General features: G+C 49.9%; 1 long non-coding RNA gene across 1 annotated transcript; it reads right to left on the bottom strand.

Annotated features, from left to right (window-relative positions):
* Positions 1 to 8,078: 8,078 nt before the first annotated feature.
* Positions 8,079 to 20,842, bottom strand: LOC116276435. Its single transcript, XR_004185999.1, has 3 exons — positions 20,653 to 20,842; positions 11,355 to 11,409; positions 8,079 to 10,448 (listed from the first exon to the last, which is right to left on the bottom strand). It is a non-coding gene; the product is annotated as an uncharacterized LOC116276435 (long non-coding RNA).
* Between the last annotated feature and the right edge of the window lie 1,077 nt (positions 20,843 to 21,919).

The raw sequence follows: 21,919 nt of genomic DNA, 5'->3' as shown, positions 1-21,919 counted from the left end.
AGCCTCCTGAGGAGCTAGGACTACAAGCGTGCACACCATACCTGGCTAATCGTATTCAGTAGAGATGGGGTCTCACCATGTTGCCCAGGCTGGTCTGTAACTCCTGAGCTCAAGCAATCCACTCGCCTTTGCCTCCCAAAGTGCTAGGACTATGGGCACGAGCCACTGTGCCTGCTGAATTGTCTTTAAATTTGTTTATTGTTATGACGCACACAGGATGCACAAAGCAGGCCTGAAATTCTGCTCCCTAGAAAGGGAAGCTTCTACAGTCAGTCCTTGGCTGGCTCCTGGGAATGTGGATTTGGGGGCTATTCCCTGATAACAGGGGCTTCCTGTGCTTAAACTGTGCAAACACGTGGTTCATACCCACACCTGCTGTCCTGCTGGGAGCCCGGAATTCGGGTAAGTGCCAGGCAGGGGTGCCTCTGTGGGCAAAGCACAACCCTGGGCACCGCGTCTCTCACAAGCTTCCCGCTGGATGACACACGTGGTCACAGCCTGATGCTGCAGGAACCAAGCCCTTCCTGGGACTCCATGGGGAAAGGCTCTGGAAGCTTCCGCCCGGTTTCCCTGGACCTCCATCCTCTGCCTTCTCCCTCTACTAATCACACTCCACGTGCTTTCTCTGTCACAAATCATGGCCGTCCTGTTGGGCACGAGCCCCAGGAGTCCTCCCAGTGAATCGCGGAGTGGGGGTGCTCCTGGGGACCCCAATGCTAGTTATAGACATGGGGTGGAAGGGAGTTATTAAAACTGCTACCCAGGTTTCAAAGATATTTCCATTTTAAAGGCGCTTCTTAGTAAAGGGAAAGATTTCAATAGTGAGGAAATGGAAGAAAATATTCCAGACACCACAGAGAGCACAGCCACATGGCAGAGCCTTCTGTGTCCCACAGAGGAAGCCCAGCGGCTCACACCCCACCCAGGCTCTGCTCTTTCTGACCTTCTTCCCTGGGGCAGTTTCCTCCAGGGACTTGCTGCTTCTCGGCCGCACGGATCCCGGGCACACCGGGGCCCCATCCTGCACTGACGGCAGCCTCTCCTGTTCTCAGGGCCCCACTGTGAACACTGGACTCCGTTCTCAAGGCCAGCGTGATGGTAACTGGGTGGATGGTGGCAGCAAATGAACACTGCCCAGCAGGATTTGCCTTTCCTTGGAGCTCAGCAGGGGGGCTCACAAACTCCCCCAGCTTCCTTTCCCTACCCACGCTGCCCAGAACCTAGTACTTTAGGCAAAGAAGAAAGACTGAGACGCATCAGAAAGCAAGAGCATCCTGCCCGTCGTGGCCTGACACCAGCAGCTCTGTCTGAGCGACCCCAGCACCATGAGGGCATCCAGGACAGGACGGCTGTTTGTCCTTCCTACTGTGAGCACAATTCCCTGATAATACATTAAACCAGTTTCAATTACAATGTCAAGTCCTTCCATTTCAGGTCAAATAATAATGTATTTTTAGATGCCACGTACTTTTTACTCTCAAAATAGAGTAAAGCTTTGAGGCTGGACACAGTAGCTGATGCTTATAATCCATGCACTTTGAGAGGCCAAGACGGGAGGATCACTTGAGCCCAGGAGTTTAAGGCTGCAGGGAGCTCTGATCGCACCACTGCACTCCAGCCTGGGCAACACAGTGAGACCCTGTTTCAAAAAAATAAAAAAACTACAGCATTGAAAGCTCAGTCTTTAGATTTGAATGTTTTAAAAAGTAATATGTTTAGATCTTTCCAATAACTCAAAAAATATGCTTTCATATCTCCAATAACTCATAACTATATCAGTTTGTCTTCAATTCAAACTAGTTTGTCTTACCCATACATGTCTACATGTCTCTAGGTCTAAAAAGCTATAAAAGAAAAGGATGGAACACTATTTTCTTAGTCAAGAACTTAAGTTGAACAACAGTGTGGGTTAACACAATTGTCTTCCTGGAAACACATCTATAGCAACTGGTACTTTATCCACAAGGTATCACCACAGTCTTGTTCACAAATATAGCAAACAGAAGACTGCAGTGAACACCAAGTAAACCTGTTCAGGATTGACGTGGACACAGCGTGGCACAGACACGGCCGTGCCTGTCTTGCTGTCTTTCATAAGGAATCACACTGCACCCAGTCTGCACAATCAGAAAACAGTTGAGAACTAAACATGGGTTGTTATACAAGCCCATCTAAGCGACACAGGTTGTCAGACGACTGGTAAACCCTAATTCTACGAATGGCTTAAAAACAAATTACCAACACTTGCCATTTTAAGGGGGCTTGACTGGCTGAAACCAAATAACAGAGACATATTTTAAAACAGGAGGCTTAAATCGAAAGTGTTTTGAATTGCCAGTAAGCGCAGGCATGAACACACATTTCCATGCCCCAGTCCCCTGCACACAGACCCACACAGACCAGAAAGAATGCCTTCGGAATTCAGACGAGGTTGAGATTCCAGAGCTGGGGAAGGCACAAAACTTAGGTAAATTCACTCAGATTTACATCCGTAGCTCCCAAATGGCAGGGCTGCACACCTCCTCTTCAGCTGCACACGTCATCCGTGGCCCTAGACATGCAACTTACCAAAGAATTTGTCTCAGAAAGTCAGGAGGCAGTCTGTCACTCAACTTGTATTTATTCATTTTGATCAACTTTATCTCACAACATACTCTGGAGGCCGGGCGCAGTGGCTCAAGCCTGTAATCCCAGCACTTTGGGAGGCCGAAGCGGCCGGATCCTGAGGTCAGGAGATTGAGACCATCCTGGCCAACATGGTGAAGCCCCATCTCTACTAAAAATACAAAAATGAGCCGGGCATGGTGGCGAGCGCCTGTAGTCCCAGCTACTCGGGAGGCTGAGGCAGGAGAATGGCATGAACCCGGGAGGTGGAGGTTGCAGTGAGCCGAGATCCTACAACTACACTCCAGCCTGGAACAGAGCGAGACTCTGTCTCAACAACAACAACAAAGAATACTCTGGAGACGTTTTCCAGTAACATTGTAACAAAAGAGAATCAGTCTGGGTGCAGTGACTCACGCCTGTAATTCCAGCACTTTGGAAGGCCGAGGCAGGAGGACTGTTTGAGCCCAGGAGTTCGAGACCAGCCTGGGGATTCTAGGGAGACTTTGCCTCTATAAAAAGTTCAAAAATTAGCTGGGTGTGGTGGCGCACGCCTGTAGTCTCAGGTACTTGAGGGGCTGAGGTGGAAAGATCGCTTGTGCCTGAGAAGTGGAGGTTGTAGTGAGCCGTGGTTATACCACTGCACTCCAGCCTGGGTGACAGAGTGAGACTGTCTCGAAAGAAAGGAAGAAAGGAACAGAGGGAGGGAGGGAGGGAGGAATACTGATGTACAAACCTTAGTGAGGAAAACAGGTAAAATGGGTGACTCAAAATTCGCTTTACTATCTCTGGCCCTTCACTCCTGAAAATGTACAGGCATGTGCCTCACTGGTGTTTTACTTTGAAGCAGGACAAGCTATGAGGAAGCAGTGGCTCCACAAGCTTCCTGCCTCTCACATCTTCCTCTCTTCCCAGGAAGGGGCAAATCCCAGAGAGGAGACCCTTCTGGTCCTGAGGAAGGCTGTGGCCCAGGCTGTCCCCACAGGAGGCTAAGCCCTGGGCGTGCCCACCCAGGTATCAGTGCCAGGATCATCTTGGTCTCAACGCAGTTCTCCAGGAGCTCAACTCCAGGCTTCCAGGCCAAATTCCCAAACCAAGATGCAAGATCGAGCTGCTCGGTTAACATTTTCACTTCCACTGCCCAACAAATCAGCCTTTTGCTTTGAAATCATAACAAGTGGGTTAATTCGGTGGCCCTCTGCTCTGGTACCAGAGAAGCCTGGATGGGGTTTCATGAGCAATATCAGTGTTGGTGTCAACCTTGGGTTTTGTCATCAATTTCATGTATGTCTGAAGGCACATGTATCTTGTCTCACACTGGAAAGAATTTAAGGTAACCTACAAATACATGGGTGGGAAAATAGGTGGATAGAAAAAGAGAGTGGGGAGCGTCTACAATGAGGAGGACCTGTGGGTACACACAGAAACCATGCCCTGGGATGGATGGACGGACAGGTGAACTGATGGACAGAGAGATGAATAGACGTGGAGATTTAACACATGACCACACATTTGTTGCATTTCCTAAAAGCTACGGCAAACGCATGACCAGCTGCGTGACTCGGGAATTCCAGGGGAGGGGGTGGGGGCTGTGGCAGGTGCCACCAAGACTCCGACAACATTCTCATTTCAGCGATGGGTTTCACAGATGTTCCCTGATCCCAAGGGAGGGCAATGCCACAGCATCAAAGCACCATCAACGAAGATGCAGAGGACGTCTTCAAGACAGGGCTCTCTCTCAATTTAGGAAGAGATTTCAGAGTATCCCAATGGGAGGCTTTGCCCGAACAATCCTCCTATAGGAACCTGACATAGACCCTCTCACGGGAACCTGTGGCAGTGCCCCCTGTGTCGATAGTTACACGCAAAGTTACAGGATGGCGGGGCAGGGTGGGGGGCGGGGGGGCAGGGGGCAGGTGGAGAACCAGGAGATGTGACAGAAATCTATCCTCCTGATAGCCCCCCAAGCATGAACCCTCAGACAAAGCCAAACATCTCCCAAAAAAGTAACTGTAGGTCTACTTCTGGCCCCACAGATCTGCACCACACAGAAAAGTCCCAGGAATTTACGTTGGTATATCATTAAAACAGGAGTATCACACACCAGGTTTACTCGTGAACCCTCTCAGCACAGAAGTATCCACAGAACATGCAGCCTTGAGCTATAAAACTTCTTTATGTCTCCACATTAAACTGGCTGTAAACCACAAACCTAGGTAAATACGTCCATTAACCTGCTCTGGGGTTAATAGGACTGCCATCTATAACCGTGCAATTATTGCTCTGCACAGAAGTGCCCGGCCCAGAACAGATGGGGGCTGACCCTGCTTCATTCAGGGGTTGCATTTTCCCCAGGGGGTCACATTTTTCCACTCAGCACAGAGAACATCTATGCTAGAAGCAAGCCTCATGAAATGAAAGACCTGTGGTCCTAACACTATTGATACACGCCCCCTTGTTCGAGCAGGAATTAAACAGCATGACCAATTTTCTAATAAAGGCATTTCCAGGGTATGAAATAAAGTCCTTTCACGCATATGAGGAATGTGGTTTTTTTCTCTTTGGCTGGTGGGGAGGGAGAGAGGACGCAGGAAGGGAGGCTCCAGCTCACTGGAAGGTGGTGCTGGGTCATTAGAGACGGGTCACGGGGAGGCTCCAGGGCGTCTGTCTTTGCTTCCTCCCTCCAGCTCAGCCCTGGCTTTGGTTTTGCTGCTCTTACTGCGTGAATCACATCGTATGGAATTCTATTTGCACAACCTCAGTGCTTTTTGGAAAGAGAAAAGGTATTATAAATAATTTTAGTATCTGGGTAAAAAGAAATTTACTTGAAGTATTTGGTCTTTCAAAGAAATGAGATCTCATCTTCAATCTTGTATGTGTGAATACCGCTCTCTGACTTCCTGAAAACAGGTAACATCCACACGTGGAGATTCCCACCTCTTGGAGCAGCAAACCCGTCTGAGGTGCCTGCATAGCTCAGTTCCGGGGCTCCGGGGGCTGTGCCCACAGCCTCCCCGTCCTTCAGCTCCCACATCAGGGTTCCCGGTCCACACCGTGCTGTTCTGCATCAAATGTGACTGGAAAGTCACAGGTGGGTAATTCAGGACTTATTCAGGTCACATGGTATCACACACTGACTTAGTGCAAACCCGTATCTGAGGCACAGCTGTGGGACAATGAAGTCACAGGTACTTCTGGATCTGTTTTCTCGTCTGCAAAATGGGGACACATTTTCTATCTCACAACAAAGTTACAGGACTAGTCAAGATGAATGTGAAAGCACCTTATAAACTGGAAAGCATTAAAAAAGCATGTAACATCCACTATTAGTGTAAGAATTCACATGTAACACAAAGTAACAATGTCATTGTCTACATAGCTTTAGGAATCCTATGCCAGGGAGGTGTGACATTAATGAAGTCAAGTCTCATTTCCACATATATGCTCACGCCAGACTCTCAGTGCCACCAGCTATCGCGAACTGTTGGCCTTTCAGACAGGCCTGTAGCAGAGAATGCAAACTGGTCCACTGATTTTCCGTTATTTGTCCATCATGAAATTAAAAGCTCTTTAAAACCTTTAGCTCACGAGAAATCTAGGGGATTTACAATCACCAAACAGAACCTTTCCTAACATTTCAACAATGGTGTCCCTCTGCGGTTTTGAACTAAACCTGCAAACTGCTCCAGTGGCGACTGGGTTTCAACAGCTCTACGTGCGGAAACTTAATAAAGTATAATTAGGTCTGCCACCCTGTAGGCTTCTAAAATCCTACCTTGTAATACAAATATACTCAACATCCAAATATAAATCACAAAAACATTCGCTCAACCTACGTAGATTTTTGAAAATGAAGCACTCCATTACAAAGGCTACATTTCAATCCAAGATTTCATTTTGCCAGCGCACAACTAAACAGCTCGCCACCCTGCAGAGAACACACAGGAACTGCAGCTACCAAAGGGAATGACCACAGGAAGGTTACACAGAGAGGAAGGCGGGCATCTTGGTGTGGGGAGTCAGCTACACAGAGGAAGGCGGGCATCTTGGTGTGGGGAGTCAGCTACACAGAGGAAGGCGGGCATCTTGGTGTGGGGAGTCAGCTACACAGAGAAGACGATGGGCACCACGGTGCAGGAGCCGGCTCCAATGAGCTGGAGACAACTGGTGGCTGCCAAGAACTCCCCACAACTCCATGTCCAAGAGCGTCAAGCAGCAGCTTGAAACTGGACCACAGAAATTGGCAAACACTAGAACAAGGCCGCCCCACCCTCCCTCTCACCCAGCATCAGAAAGTCAGTTGATAAATGCTGACCAGCACATTGCTGTGGGGACCCACTTTCAGAGTCAGGAGTTTCCATTACGTATTTGCAAATAAAGCCACCGTCAGTCCCACAAACACAGGGAAGTCACGTGAAACCTTTCCACCCAACTTTTATATATAACGTGTTTCACAGTCATTTTGTATTCACTGTCAATTAGAAACATAATGTATCTCAAAAATCAAACATAGTACTCCCGCACGCTTGATCTATTTGAGGTTTCATTATTCAGTTGTTATTATCAAAGTTTGCATGGGTAATTACTGCTGCCATATTGCAAAATCAATTCATTCTTGAAAATTCTAATTATTCTTGGCAGTAGAATAGGCCATCTCCTGAAACACTCAGGATAAAGGCTGTGTGAGGCAGCTAAGCCCAAAGTCAGAACCCTGGCCAACTGTGCAGCCTAAAGAAAAGAATGTATTACGCTTACAACTGTGTAACTTAATTTTCCCAAATGTCACGGCAATTCTGAAGTGAAGGTCATTAACAATCAAGGTAAGGAAGCCAGATCTTCTAGGAACTAAACAGCTCCCAACGTTTTCCCTGCTTAGATCTCACTGTCAGGGAAATGCGGATTAAATGGAAGGTGGCCTCTGATGTGTTCCCTAGTATCCTTCCATCATACATTATATAGGCATCCTTCCAACATTCTCCAGCATCCTTCCAAATCCTCCAGCATCCTTCCAACATTCTCCAGTATCCTTTCCAACATACATTATACATGCATCCTTCCAACATTCTCCAGCATCCTTCCAACATTCTCCAGCATCCTTCCAACATTCTCCAGCATCCTTCCAATATTCTCCAGCATCTTTCCAAATATTCTCCCCTCCAGCATCCTTCCAACAACATATTATATACACATCCAAACATTCTCCAGAAAGCAGCATCCTTCCAAATATTCCTCTCCAACATCCTTTCAACATACATTATACATGCATCCTTCCAACATTCTCCAACATCCTTCCAACATTTCTCCAAGCAACATCCTTTTCAAATATACATTACAGGCTTCCCCAGCATCCTTCCAGCCATTCTCCAACATCCTTCCAACATTCTCCAGCATCCTTCCAACGTACATTATACACACATCCTAAGGTTATATGTTTAGAGTTCCTTGAAGGACACACGCTTTTAGGCCATGTCATCTTTCACCATATGGAAACTAAAGTTCTCACCCCTCCAGTTGGGTCGAAAGTACTAAAGCAACTGTAAGAGGTCTCTGTTGCTAGGAGGAACACCTGTTCCTAGGAGGCACACCTGGCTATAAAACTTTAGACAGGTTCACTTTCCCTCAGGAAACAGCGACTCGTCATGAAAGGATGTTTGTGAAAAAGTCACTCCTCAAATGAGGATTCCAGCTCCACGCAGGAATCAGCAGGCATCTGGGACTATTTTAACTGCACGATGCCTTGAGTTTCACCAGAAACCCGACAGCCTGAGTCCAGCAGCAAGTGGGCCTGCCTTCAGCCCAAACGTGGTGGCGCATCCAGGATGCCATGCCCAAGGTCTGCCCTGCTTGGCGATCCTTTCTATAGCCCGCTAACCAAAAAAGGTGTGCTAAGGATGGAACACCCCCTGCAAGGACACCAATCCTAGTAAAAGGTGATGCTGGATTCAAGCCAGAGGCAGCTGCTAAAATCCAGACACCTGAGACGTCCACTCTTCCCCAAGTCACTCCACCTTCCTGTGTATTTTGGCTTCAACGCCCACTCCAGGTAGGTCACAAACCAAAGGCCTGTGAAAGGCCAATCAGGGGTCACCAAAGCAAGAAAAGGCAAGAATGCTTAGAACTAAAGACAGGCCTAAATGTGTTTTGGGTTTTTTTTTTTAAAAGGCTTAAAAGCTACATATGTATTCACGTTTGTGCCTTCATGAAAAGGATGGTCACCTTGGTCACATTCTCCACCAACAAACACGCTTTTCTGAGAACAAGCAGCCAAACACGACCGTATGGGAAAGTAACCAGTGGAATTCCCTCTGATGCTTCACGGCGTTGCCTAAAACCATCACAAGTAATCAAAACTGCGAGAGAAAATGATAGTATATTTATCTTTCACAAGCAGCCATGTTTAATTCAGAAACATGACATGTATAAAATTAATGGAGTATAAAGCGTTTCTAAAATAAGTAAAAACCAAACGAGAAAAAAGTGATGATTCATCCCAAAGTTAATCTTCTTTCTAATTCTGGTCAAGCACCCGTAACGCAGAATCCACCGTGGTGCTGCTGCCTAAGCAGCCAGTTCGGAGCATTCGCTACGTTCTTGCTGCTGGGCAGCCGTCCCCATCCTCCTTCTGCAGAACGCGCTTCATCTTCCAAAACGGAAACTTGGTGCCCATTCCAAAGTTAATGTCCTTAATGAGAAATTGTGAAAACTCTTCCACAAAACCATTAAGGTAGAAGAACATTACAGTCACCCTTACAAGGACCTTTACATGCCACTGAAATGCAAAAGCTTTCACCGAGAACCTCCGCTGCGTTGAGGTCCGAAGACGTTTCCAAACGAGATCTTCTAAATCATGAAGCAGCTTTGGACATACTGCAGCAAATTCTTTGCTAAAAGCTAGAATTCTCCCCATCTTTCCATTCTGAATGGACTTACACTTTTAAGAGTTATAATCTCAACCAACTCCTCTCTCTTCTCTGGAGCCACTCCTTCCTTTATCCACAGCGAATATTAAAGCCTATGGTCTTCCACAGCTGACATGACATGAAACATTCCATAATATAAAAATAATTTTGAAGAAATTGCCCGGCTACTGTCCTCTGCATTGAGGCCCCAATGGAAGGCAACTCTCTTGGTTCTACAGATTGATTACTTAGAGTCTCATGAAAAGCAAATAAAACATCTCCAGTTGGCGATGTTTTCCAAATTAACTTAAAACCATTAACAGAACAAATTGTCAAAAAAAAAAAAAAACAAGGAAAATGCATTTCCATACTTAAGACCCACTGAGATGCCCACAGTAAAGTAGTTAGCTTTTAACTTATTTTATCGTTATTTCTGATGTTTCTTAGAATCAGAGTAATGATTGACCTGAACCTGGAAAATTAATTTCTTTTAAAAAATTTTGTGATGCTGACTTTGATGGACACAGTTGCAAAAATCTTTGTTTTTGCACATGTGACTTTTTCATATAATTTTACTTATAACCAAGACTTCCAGAAAATAAAAAGAGGCTCAAAAATATCTGACACACTCAACGAGCTTCCCCGTAAGCAGTAGATATACTCAAACTTGTAGCTGAGACACACTTGACTGGGTAAAAAAAAACAAAACAGGGACAGTTCTGTGTTTGAAGAAGAGTACTATCAGTAATGTCATCCATCCATGCTCATAATTAATAAATAAAGATTGTATTTTTCTCAAAACACCCAGTGTTTTACTCTGGAATGTATAATACAGACAACGTTGGCTACTGAGATGCCATCCTTAGTGGTGAGTCAACAGTAAAGCCCAACAAATTAAATTCTTCTAATTACCATGGAAGAGTCTTTGTAATTAACTTGTTAGAGCTAGAAAACAAGTAAGAAAATGTCAGCAAACCTCTGTTTCATACCCAACTAAAATATCCTGGGACACAAATACATACTTGACAGAACATGATTGCTTTTAGAAATGAATAAACTCGCAGAGCCTCTCATACGAAAGAGGCACCTTCTCTTTACTTTCCTCAGGACTTGCAATTTCTTTGATAAACATAAATCAGAACTCTTGCAGGAGGATAACAAAAACGCAGATCCATATCCACAGGATAACAAGCCCCGACTGATTCTTTTTCCCCTTCATTGTATGATAATAAAGTTTTTTTAGACTTTCTTTTTCTCCGTCATGTTTCCTTAAAAGTCATGCAAAACACTTCCTCACAACCACCGGCCACACACACCTGTCCTGCCATGAGAAGTTACACAGAGACGCATCTCCCACTTCAAAACATTCATGCCCACGTTTTATTCACTGAGACCTTGGGGGTTTTAAGAACATAACATCTAGCCAGTTCCTACCCTGATCACAAAGTAAGGCCTTGACTGCAAACAGACTCCAAATACATTTCACTCTAGCCAATAAAAATGGTGTCTTTTCCTTAATAAATAAGTATAATTAGCAAAAGAAACAGCTTTGAAACCAACAAATTCAAGTTTATAAGACAACCACTTTCCCTTAAAAACCTAATACAACAATCACCTATTAATAAATCAATTTCCTCTGTCAAATAAAAACAGATCTCTGGGCTCAGCTCATAACTCATTACAGAACTAAATATCCTATTTTCACATCTTACAGTTAATATGCAATCTTGCACTAAAAACAACCCATAACATAAAAATGCACAAAATATCTAAATTAGGTAATCACATTTCTCAATTTTGCTACTGATATGAAACCTATAATCTCAAATCAGAAGAATGAAATGTATTTACCTGTATTCCTGTCTGGTAAGATACAGCAATGCTTCTGCAGAATGCCAGGCAAAACCTGTTTTAAAACAAACAAATAAAATGCATTTGTTATCATTCGGGTGGAGGAAGGCATCTCACTAACTGTTACGAGTGTTTCTTCTAATAAGGTCGTCCAATGCTGCACAAAGTCAGCACGCCCAGAATGGCCTAACAAATTAAATGGTACAGAAGAATCTTGATGACATACATTTTTCATTGAAAAGGTTAATCAGGTGAGTGTGATTATCATCTGTGCCATTTCTGGAATGGGAATGCAGCCGGGTTTAATGGATGCCCCTAATGGGCCATCAGGGTCTTGAAAGCTGTACTCCAGGGGCTCCCACAATAAGGTAAATGGACCCACCAATTTTTGTGAAGGCTTTTAAAATATTAGGCGCAATTAGAGCCTGGAGATGGAGGGCTGCTGGAACGTTGTGTTGGGTCTTCTAGAGTCTGAGCTTCCATCAAGTGTGAATCACAAAGAAGAATGTGAAAGTAAGGGCTGCATTTACATTCATACTTCAGTAGTAAAATGTGAAGAAAATACCTTATTTGGTAAGGGAAGGAGAGGTGAAAATAACAGAGAATGGCTTTCCCAAGATTCATCAACATAAAACAGATTGCAAAGCACACAGTCCGGTAACGTGCAGCTGAAGAGATGTCTACGGGAAATGTGTGATTATCTTTCTAAACCCAATTAGAGGAAAAGCTGAACTTTCATCCTAAATACTCCACACGACGAACTTGCAGCCATTCCTCAGCCCTCCATGAAGGCAGCATCTACAGGTCTCTGCTTATTGCCTGTTCTAGGGCAGGGCAGTTTACTCAGGAGAGAGGGAGAACAGAGGTCTCTGCTTATTACCTGTTCTAGGGCAATTTACTCAGGAGAGAGGGCGAGCAGAGGGTGTTGCAAAGAAACACCAGTCATATGTTGGCCCTGGATCGACTTTCAGTCTGGCTGAGTATACAGCAGGCTCTCGTAAATGCAATGGATGAAACCACAAGAGATGATCTGGAATAACCACTCCCTTCTCCTCCATCCCCCCACCGCCAATTCTTCTATGTTGAAAAAAGAACAATTCTCTCCCAAATACAATCAATCACAAACAAGACAGTATTACAAACTTTCAACTCTGTGCAAATCAAGAGAGACAGAAAATAAAACAATAATGAGTTTTAGTACCTAGCAAATGCTGTGTAAAATGTGGAATTAAAAGTTCCATCACATGCTTCTCATTTGCACAGAGCTGACCGTGTAGCTGAGGCAGAGAGCAAACCCTGGTGAGACAGTCGGGGCAGGGAGGCGCTAACCCTTGTGACCACCACAGGGTCAGGTGCTGGCCCCGTGCCACATGGAAGCTGTCGGTATTTTTCATCAGTGTGGTCTGAGCCTGTGGGGTCATATCTGACACTGTTTCCCTGATGAGCTCCTAGTCCCCATGCCCGACAGTGCAAGAACACACACCCACACTCAAGTCCTGAGGTTCGACACCTCCGAGGGCTCCTTGCAGATCTGCCCTCTGTCTCATTCCACAGCCACACCCATTCACTCACCTTTTCCAGAACTTTCCAAAGGGCCTCAGGGATCAAGGCCAGGCCTCAGAACCCACCCCCTCCGGAGGCAGTCAACGATCCACTAGGTCTGAAAAGGCTACCGCCTCCACACCCTACGTGGAGATCAGAGACACACATTTCCATAGACAGGCTCCGCGCGCGTCCTTCCCTAAATTCAGTTGCCCACAGAATGCTTTTCTGTGCTGACTTCCCATTAACAGCCAGAGGGGAAACGCTGACCTAGTCAGCTGCAGACGCCACCTGAGGGATCTCTTCCCTCACAGTCTCCTCCCGGCTGAAATCGTGAGCTGCTGCTGCTGCTGGGTGCTGCTCCTAAGGAGGGGCTGCCCACGGGTGAGCCCCAGGCACGTCCACAGCGGAACTCGGGGCCTGCTCCGGCATCCCCGGCACCGACCTAACTCCAGACTAACTCCAGCATCCCCGGTACAGCTCTAGACTAACGCGAGCACAGGCGACACCACTCCACAGACACGTCTTGAAGAAGCGGGAATGAAGTCTCAATCAATCAAATCACAGCGCGGGACTCCACCACCATCGGTGCCCTTTCACGGTCTCGGCCACGTTTCTATCCAGATGAAAATCACAGGCAGTGGTGACAGCATTGGAGAGGGCCGTGAGAGGTCACGAGACATGCGTGTGAGGCCAGTAGGACACGTGCTCGGGGCAGGAGGGCGGAGCTGGGACCCCAAGCTGTGGGCCGCTGCAGCAGGACCAGCCCAGGATGTCACCTCCATGGGAGCCGGCACCCCCCTCCAATGCTGCAGCTCCCGTGACCGTCCCTCCAAACCCTGGATTCTGACAATGCACAGAACCAGAGCGCTGGAGGTGCTGACGGGAGCCCACGTCCTGCCTCTGGGGCTCCTTTAGGGTCAGGGACGGGCAGGGTCCTCGCTCCGCAGAACTGCAAACCTCAAACCTCATCACTGGACACGGGCACTCAGGCGACCAGGCCTCACGCATGACACAGTTGCATCTGCTGGGGCCTGTTTTCCACCATCTCTGTTCGATTTGAAAAAGGGCTGTTGGGGAGGAAATCACTGGAGAGCCACCAGTTCAGATGCACGGCGTGTTGGCCGGGTGATGAATGATCCCACGAGCCAGTCATGGGGTTCCCGGGGCAGCTGTGCACCGCCCACTCTCATGGAGCCAAGTACGCCCGACCCCTGGGGTCCTTCCAGCCCCTCCCTCTCCCCAGGAGGCAGCCCCCAGCAGCTCCGACCAGCAGAGCCACTCACTGCACCCTGGAATCTCGTCGGATGGTCCCACAAACACAATGCCCAACACTGCGGCTCCCACAGAGCTCTCCTTGAACCTGCCAGGCAGTTCTTTTCACTTGAGGATCCAAGACAAATCATCAACCTTCCAGGGCAGAATCCACTTGTGACTTCCCTAAAGGCAGACAATCTGTGTTCGAAAAAGGTGCTCATACCTAACATTGACAGCGTCCTCCCCGCCACAGTCACAGGCAGGACAGTGCATTAAATCCAGACCAGTGGCGGCCTCTGGAAGACTCAGCACTCGTCGCTTCCCGCACCGGCTCTGGCTGGAGCAGGAAGGCAGGACCATAATAGGTTCATTTCTTCCTCTCTGAAGGATTTACAGAAGACCACAGACACGAATGAAATTATCCTCACTGCCCAAGGCACGTTTGAAAGTTCAGTTCCATGCAACCTGCCTGTTCCACGGCAGCTGAGAAAGATCAGGAGGCTGAGTTCTCCTGCCAGGGCTGCCGCGGCCACAAAATATACTCAGCGGTCACCCCAAGGTGTCCGTCCATACCTGCCCAGCTGTGAGCGCTGACACGTGTTCCTAAAATACTGATTTCTAACCCCTCCGGGGCATCAGCCTGAGCACGGCCCTCCTTGTCTGAGGAAAGCAGAATCGGAGGGTGTGGAGAGGTGGCACCCCCCGGTCAGTGGCCACACGTCCACTGGGCTGTCACACGCAACCATGTAATTTTCTTGAGACACAGTCTTGCTCTGTCGCCCAGGCTGGAGTGCAGTGGTGCAATCCCGGCTCACTGCAACCTCCACCTCCCAGGTTCAAGTGATTCTCCTGCCTCAGCCTCCCTAGTTGCTGGGATTACAGGTGCCCACCACCAAGGCTGGCTAATTTGTATATTTTTAGTACAGACGGGGATTCGCCACATTGGCCAGGCTGGTCTCGAACTCCTGACCTCAAGCAATCCACCCACCTCGGCCTCCCAAAGTGCTGGGATTATAGGCATGAGCCATTGTGCCTGGCCAGCAATGTAATTTTAATTAATGAAAATCAGTTAAAACCTGAAATCTGGGTGCCCGGTCACACTGTCCACATACCACATGCTCACAGGCTGTGTGGCCAGTGGCCTCGTCATACGCTGTGGATGTTGGACACGTGACCAATTTTCAGATGAAGAAACGGCCCCAGCCAGGGCTCTGGACACCCCACCAGCATCCTGTCTCTCCAGGCAGGGCCTGGACTGCATGTATCCCCTGTGTCCAGAGGCCCAGGCCCGGCCACGCCTCTTCCTCACCCTCCCTGACGCCTCCGGTGCAGCTCCGTCCTCCAAGGGAACAGAGGGTCCCTGATGAATGTGAGTCGGAGCTGGGGAAGTGTTCCTATGGAACGCATCAGTCTGCTGCAGCTGTGTAACAAGCACCATAAACCAGGTGACTTAACAGAAATGTGCCGACTTGGTTTCCCCCAAGACACTATTTCCAAAGAAGGGCACGTCTGGAGGCACTGGGCTCCATCACACACTTTTCCGGAGATGGGATTCAGCCATAACATCGCCAGGGATGCGGGTGGGAGAGCTTGGCGTCCTCCCTGGCTGTGCCGTGCACCGAGTCACCAAGCTCTTGGTCTCAGGGTCCCCCGTACAGAGTGGGGGGATAACACTCACACCAGGCAGGGCTCATGTAGTAGAAACAAGCTGCCCCGCGATGACGTCCTATGGGAAGCAATCTGACACTGGCAGCTGCTGTATTCTGAGATGGTGACAGTCGTTACTAGCTCTACATAAGCCACGGCCACAAAAACACACAGGCCTGTTGTGGCTGATTTTATGGACATGGCCTTGAGCTGTATCACACGTATTGAGCCGACATCACAGCCTTCAAAGGCGCTGCCCCCGGGGCTCTGCAGTTACTTCTGCCGCCCCTCCCTGCTCTCCAACTGATGTTTGAACCAGCGGGCAGGACGCCTACACTTCTCTTATCCTACAGCCAAACCCAGCTATTCCCCAACCTGCTGAGCAGCTGCATAAAACATCCTTGTTTGCAATCTTTGGCCCCAACCAAAGTCACAGGACTCTCTCCAGAAATCAAAGGATAAAAACGTCCTGACATTAACAAGATAAAAGAGCATGGAGGCAGCAAGATAACTCACAGGGACTCTGAGGGCGCCGCGTGGGATCCCTGGCCTGCTGCTCCACAATACCCGTCTCAACCACGTGCCCCACACCGTCCCCGCCCACCCACACACTTTCCAACCCCCTGCCTCCGCCCACCTGTCCGCTTTCCACCACCCACCCGCGGACCCGCCCACCCGCACACTTTCCAACCCTCCCCTAGGCCCCGCCGACCCGGACACGTGCCCCCGGCCAAGCGCCCCACCTACCCGCACACTTTCCACCCCCGACCCCTGGCATCCATCTCCTCAAGCCGCCAGCCCTCTTCTTCCTTCCCGGCCCGGCTGCTTCCTCGTGGTTCTCGGCTCCCCACGGCGGGAACTGTATCCCACTCACCCTCACGCAGGGTACCCAGCGCATCTGCGACTCACGCCAGGCTCCCTGGGCTCAAACCTTGCACACGCCTGGGACCTCCTCTCCACCAGCATGAACCACACACCGTGACTCCTTCCTTGAACCCTCTGAGCCCCCCACCGCCCCCGCCAGTGCAAGACCACGTCTCCCCTCAAATTAAAACACAGTCCCAGAGCAGACGTCCACTCTGTGCCAGGTACATGGGGGCTCAGAGAGGACTCCTGTCCAGTAGGAGTGACCAGAGCGCGAGAGGAATAGACGAACGTGGCTGGGCGCCCGAGGAGGGGAGTGGCCGGGCTTGGGTCTGTGCCTCCGCACTGTCCCCCGTCTGCTGGCCTCAGCCTCAGTCCAGCCTGCGTCTTGCTTCTGGGGCAACATTCCTGACCAATCCCTCTGCCATGGACCCATCAGGGCTCCTCAGTTCCCATGACCATGAGTTGGAATCCCCCTGGGTTCGTCTGACCACAGAACTTCGCGGGTGGGGTCCAGTGGGGGCTGCACGGTTCCCAAGCTGCCCTCCAGCCATTTCCTCCCTGCCCACCCCCGAGGCTCTCAACTGAGACACAGATGTCTAGCAAAGCCCTGGAACTCTCATGCCCAGCCTGCAAATGGGAACAAGGATGTCACAGGACACGTATTAAATGGCTCACAGCACCTGAGATGCTTGTTGATGAGCCTGGAGGGTGTCGAGCTCAAGGGTCAGGAGACATGGATGCTGCCACTGCAATGGGGACGCTACGTACTGCCATCGAGGCTCTTCTTGCTGGATCTCCCTCTCCACTGATCAAACAGTTTCAACTTCCTGTCCAAACCCTCCCTGTACAGCCTTCTTTCTTTGGAAGAAATTCAAATAATATAGAAATAGACCGATTTGTGCAGTGGAGGACTGCATTGCTGTTTAAGCGTTTGGACCTACTTTTTGTCTGAGACAGGGTCTTGCTCTGTTGCCCAGGCTGGAGCGCAATGGTGTGATCGTAGCTCACTGCAGCCTCAACCTCCTGGGCTCACCGCAAGCAATCCTCTCACATCAGCCTTCTGAGTAGCAGGGACTGCAGGCACACAACATCATGCCCAGCTAATTAAAAAACAAAATTTTTAAGAGATGGGGTCTTTACCAGGCTGGTCACAAACTCTTGGCCTCATACAATCCTCCTGCCTCAGCCGCCTAAAGTGCTAGGATCTCAGGCATGAGCCACTGAGAGGTGACAGTGTGCTAGCAGTCCTCGCTCTCGGCACCTCCTGGGCCTCCGCATCCACTCTGGCGGCACTTGAGGAGCCCCTCAGCCTGCAGGCACTGTGGGAGCCCCTCTCTGAGCTGGCTGAGGCCAGAGCCGCCTCCCTCTGCTTGCGGGGAGGTGTGGAGGGAGAGGCGCGGGTGGAAACCCGGGCTGCGCCCAGCGCTCGTGGGCCAGTGTGAGTTCTGGTGGGTGCCAGCTCGGGATCAGCCGGCCGCACACCGAGCAGCCGGCAGGCACCACCGGCCCAGGGCAGTGAGGGGCTTAGCACCCGGGCCAGCAGCTGCAGAGGGTGCACTGGGTCCCCCAGCAGTGCCGGCTTGACAGTGCTGCGCTCGAGTTCTCGTGGGGCCTCAGCTGCCTCCCCCAGGGGCAGGGCTGGGGACCTGCAGCCCGCCAAGCCCGAACCCCCCCACCCCCTCCCCCGCCCGCGCTGTGGCCCAGACTCCCCGAAGAGCGCTGCCCCTGCTTTGCAGCGCTGGGTCCCATGGACCACCCAGGGGCTGAGGAATGCGGGTGCACAGCTGCACAGCCCGGACTGGGGGGCAGCTTTGCCTGCAGCCCCCCTGAGAAATCCACTGGGTGAAGCCAGCTGGGCTCCTGAGTCTGGTGGGAACTTGGAGAGCTTTTATGTCTGGCTGAGGGATTGTAGACACACCAATCAGCACTCTGTGTCTAGCTCAGGGTTTGAAAATACACCAATCAGTACTCTGGTTAGTTAGTATCTAGCTAACCTAACGGGGAGTTGGAGAACTTTTCTGTTTAGCACTCTGTGTCTAGCTCAAGGATTGTGAAGGCACCAACCAGCACTCTGTCAAAACGGACCAATCAGCTCTCTGTAAAATGGACCAATCAGCAGGATGTGGGTGGGGTCAGATAAGGGAATAACAGCAGGCTGCCTGAGCCAGCACTGGCAACCCGCTGTGGTCCCCCTCCACGCTGGGGGAAGGCTCTTTGCAATACATTTTGCTGCTGCTCACTCTTTGGGTCCACCCACGCTGCCTTTATGAGCTGTAACACTCACTGCGATAGTCTGCAGCTTCACTCCTGAAGCCAGTGAGACCACGAACCCACCTGGAAGCACAAACAACTCCAAACGCACTGCCGTTATAAGCTGTAACACCCACCGGGAAGGCCTGCAGCTTCACTCCTGACACCGAGACCACGAACCCGCCAGAAGGAAGAAGCTCCAGACACATCTGAATGCCTGAAGGAACAAACTGCGGACACACCATCTTTAAGAACTGTAACACTCACCGTGAGGGTCCGTGGTTTCATTCTTGAAGTCACTGAGACCAAGAACCCACCAATTCCGGACACACCACCACACCCAACCTATACCTACTTTTCTTTTAAAACAATGTGTATAGTTTTCACAATAAAAACTCATATCCTTTCACTTTTGGAAGTTCAAAATACTTCTTCTCTGTTCTCTTCTGGAACTTCTATTATTCAGCTGTCGGACCTACGGAGCTCATTTTCTTTTAACATCTCACTTCTGTTTTCTGTTTCTCTGTGTTTTTGTTCCTGGAAAATTCTCTCGCCTTCCCATTCCAATCCTTTAGTGAGTATCTCAGCTTCTGCCGTCCTGCTGTTAACCTCCCTGGCATTTCTTTCCACGAATGCTCCTTTCAGGCTGCAGCCGCCTCGTGGTGATGGATTCAACGCCAGCTCCTCCCTTCCAGTTTACATGTAGCCTCATAAACATGGGACGGGGCAGGAGCCATCCATGGGTACCGAACTGGGAGAAATTCTGATGGGGAACAAGGTATCATGTGGTTTAAAACTATTCCCCACACACTGCTTATTCGCTGCAAAGGGAGAGAAAGAATAGTAATTATATGTTAGCAAGACCACCAGCTCCGAGGTATAACCAAAATGAACACCAGGAGTGAGAGGACATGGGCCTCGCGGCTCCAGGAGCGACACCATGAAGAGAAGGGCGCCCACCGTCCACCCAGGAGTAATGCCGTGAAGAGCAGGGTGCCCACTGTCCACCCGTGAAGAGGTGGCACCCACCATCCACCCAGTGCTCCTTTATTTTTACAGCTTTTACATGTTAAGTTATTTCCAAACGCAAAGGTCTTAAAGATGTGTTCCGCTTTCTCTTCTGTCACCCATCCTCTGTGTCTTCTGCCTTCTGGGATGGTGAGTCTCGCTGTTCCCATCAGCCTCGGGAGACGGAGGGTGCGTGTCCCCCGGGGCGTCCTCACAGTTTCACCCTCTGCAGTTCACATAACAAATAAGTGGTGTGTCGTGAAACGTGAAATTACCCCACACCATTGAATGTGCTTCTCCAGCCACACAAGCCCGAGACATGAATACACGCTTTAGAGTGTCAAGAACATTCACACGTACTCAATTAATTCTTTCCAGCTAATTCAACCTAGAAGAAACAGCCTTAGGTTTTTTTCTAGAATATGCGGCATTACAAGCTTTCCTTGAGATGAGACATAATAGCATTTTAACTTTTGTGATGCCAGGACTTAATGATTTCCATATTTGTTTGATAATGTCTTCTATCTCTGGCCTCCCTTCTGTGGCATTAAAAGTAGTTAAGAGATGAGGTGCCTGCTACCACACACACAGCCAGAGAGGCTGGGACCAGAACGCCCCTCTGCCTCTCGCGGCCCAGTCCCGTACCCCTGCACCCAATGTAACACCTGTGCCTCTGCACACAGGGCTGGTATCCCAGGTCTTGCCAGCTCTAAGGAGTCACACTCACCACTGAGGCCCTTGTCAGCAGCATGGCCCAGGGAAGGCAGGTGCAGGCATCAGACAGGCTGCTCGGGGGACCTCTCACCTCTGCCGCCACGGGGAGGCCATCCTTGGCCAATGGCTCACAGGCTGGGCTGCACCTTCCGTGTCCAGGCGAAACCACACCTCGTAGGGCAGCTGAGGACTGAAGGAGTCCCATGAGGAAGGCGCTGTGGGAGCAGGTTGGACAGAGGAACCCTCCAGGGGCTGGAGATGTCGTGACACCGTTGTGAAGACATCAGGCTGCTGCTTCGCTGGATCTCACCAGCACCGGGATGAGCTGCAATCAGTCAACGGTTGTAATCATGAGGCAGAGGTCTTCACACTTCCACCGGCATCAGAACCACCTGGAGGGCTTGTTAAACGCCTTCTGCTGGGCCCACCCAGGAGTCCCGGGGCAGGGCCCAAGAGTCTGTTTGTCCGTCAAGCTCCCAGGCACTGTTGGTGCTGCTGGTGCAAGAAACATTCTCTGATGTGAAGGGCTCAACCTCCAGTGAACAGGGAGATACACTCCATTAACCCCCTTCAAAGCTGCAGCTGAAACCCCATTTTACACGGGAGAGTGACCAAGGCAAAAACTCACAAGCACCAGAAGAACAGACTCGGCGAGCACAAGGTAACAGCTTCCACATGCTTTGTGAGATAAAGAGCAGACGGAGGGCCTGCTTAGAGCTGGGAATGCAGGACCAGAGGTCCTCATGGAGGTGTCTGAGAACCCCAGCAATGAGCTGCAGGGTCTGGAAGCACGTGGAGTCCTTTAGGCAGGTGTCTGAAAATCCACATCCAAACCTGTGGCTTCTCCAGGCCCCTTCCCTGCACACGGCACCCCAACCTCATCTCCTTGACTAGAGAAATGGATGAGAGGGAACCGGACGCCGCACGGGCTTTGGACGTGTGCCCTGCGGATGAAGCATCTCAATAAGTGCAAAGTTCACACAAGGAACAGTGTTGCCCCAGCTGATGACCGCCTTCTAGGGACCATGCCAGGATGCACTTCAGCCTGAGGGGATAGTGTGCTGTATAAGAGATTTGGGGAGTGAAGTCGCCAGGCCTCACCCAAGCAGGAGGCTAACGCCCTGGCCACAGTGGGTTGAGTCATGGGATAACGGCAAAGCAAACCCGGTGGGGAGCACCTCCGCCCCCACCCAGGTCACAGACAAGAACGGCACACAGCCTCTCACTGAGCGCTCTCCTGCTGCATGGTTTAACTGTGCGTTTGTACGGGTATTGCAGAC

The sequence above is a fragment of the Papio anubis genome, chromosome 8, assembly GCF_008728515.1.
Source record: "Papio anubis isolate 15944 chromosome 8, Panubis1.0, whole genome shotgun sequence".
In the NCBI taxonomy this organism is placed as follows: domain Eukaryota; kingdom Metazoa; phylum Chordata; class Mammalia; order Primates; family Cercopithecidae; genus Papio; species Papio anubis.
Note: the sequence above shows the minus strand (reverse complement) of the source record. Positions and strands in the feature narration are given on the sequence as shown.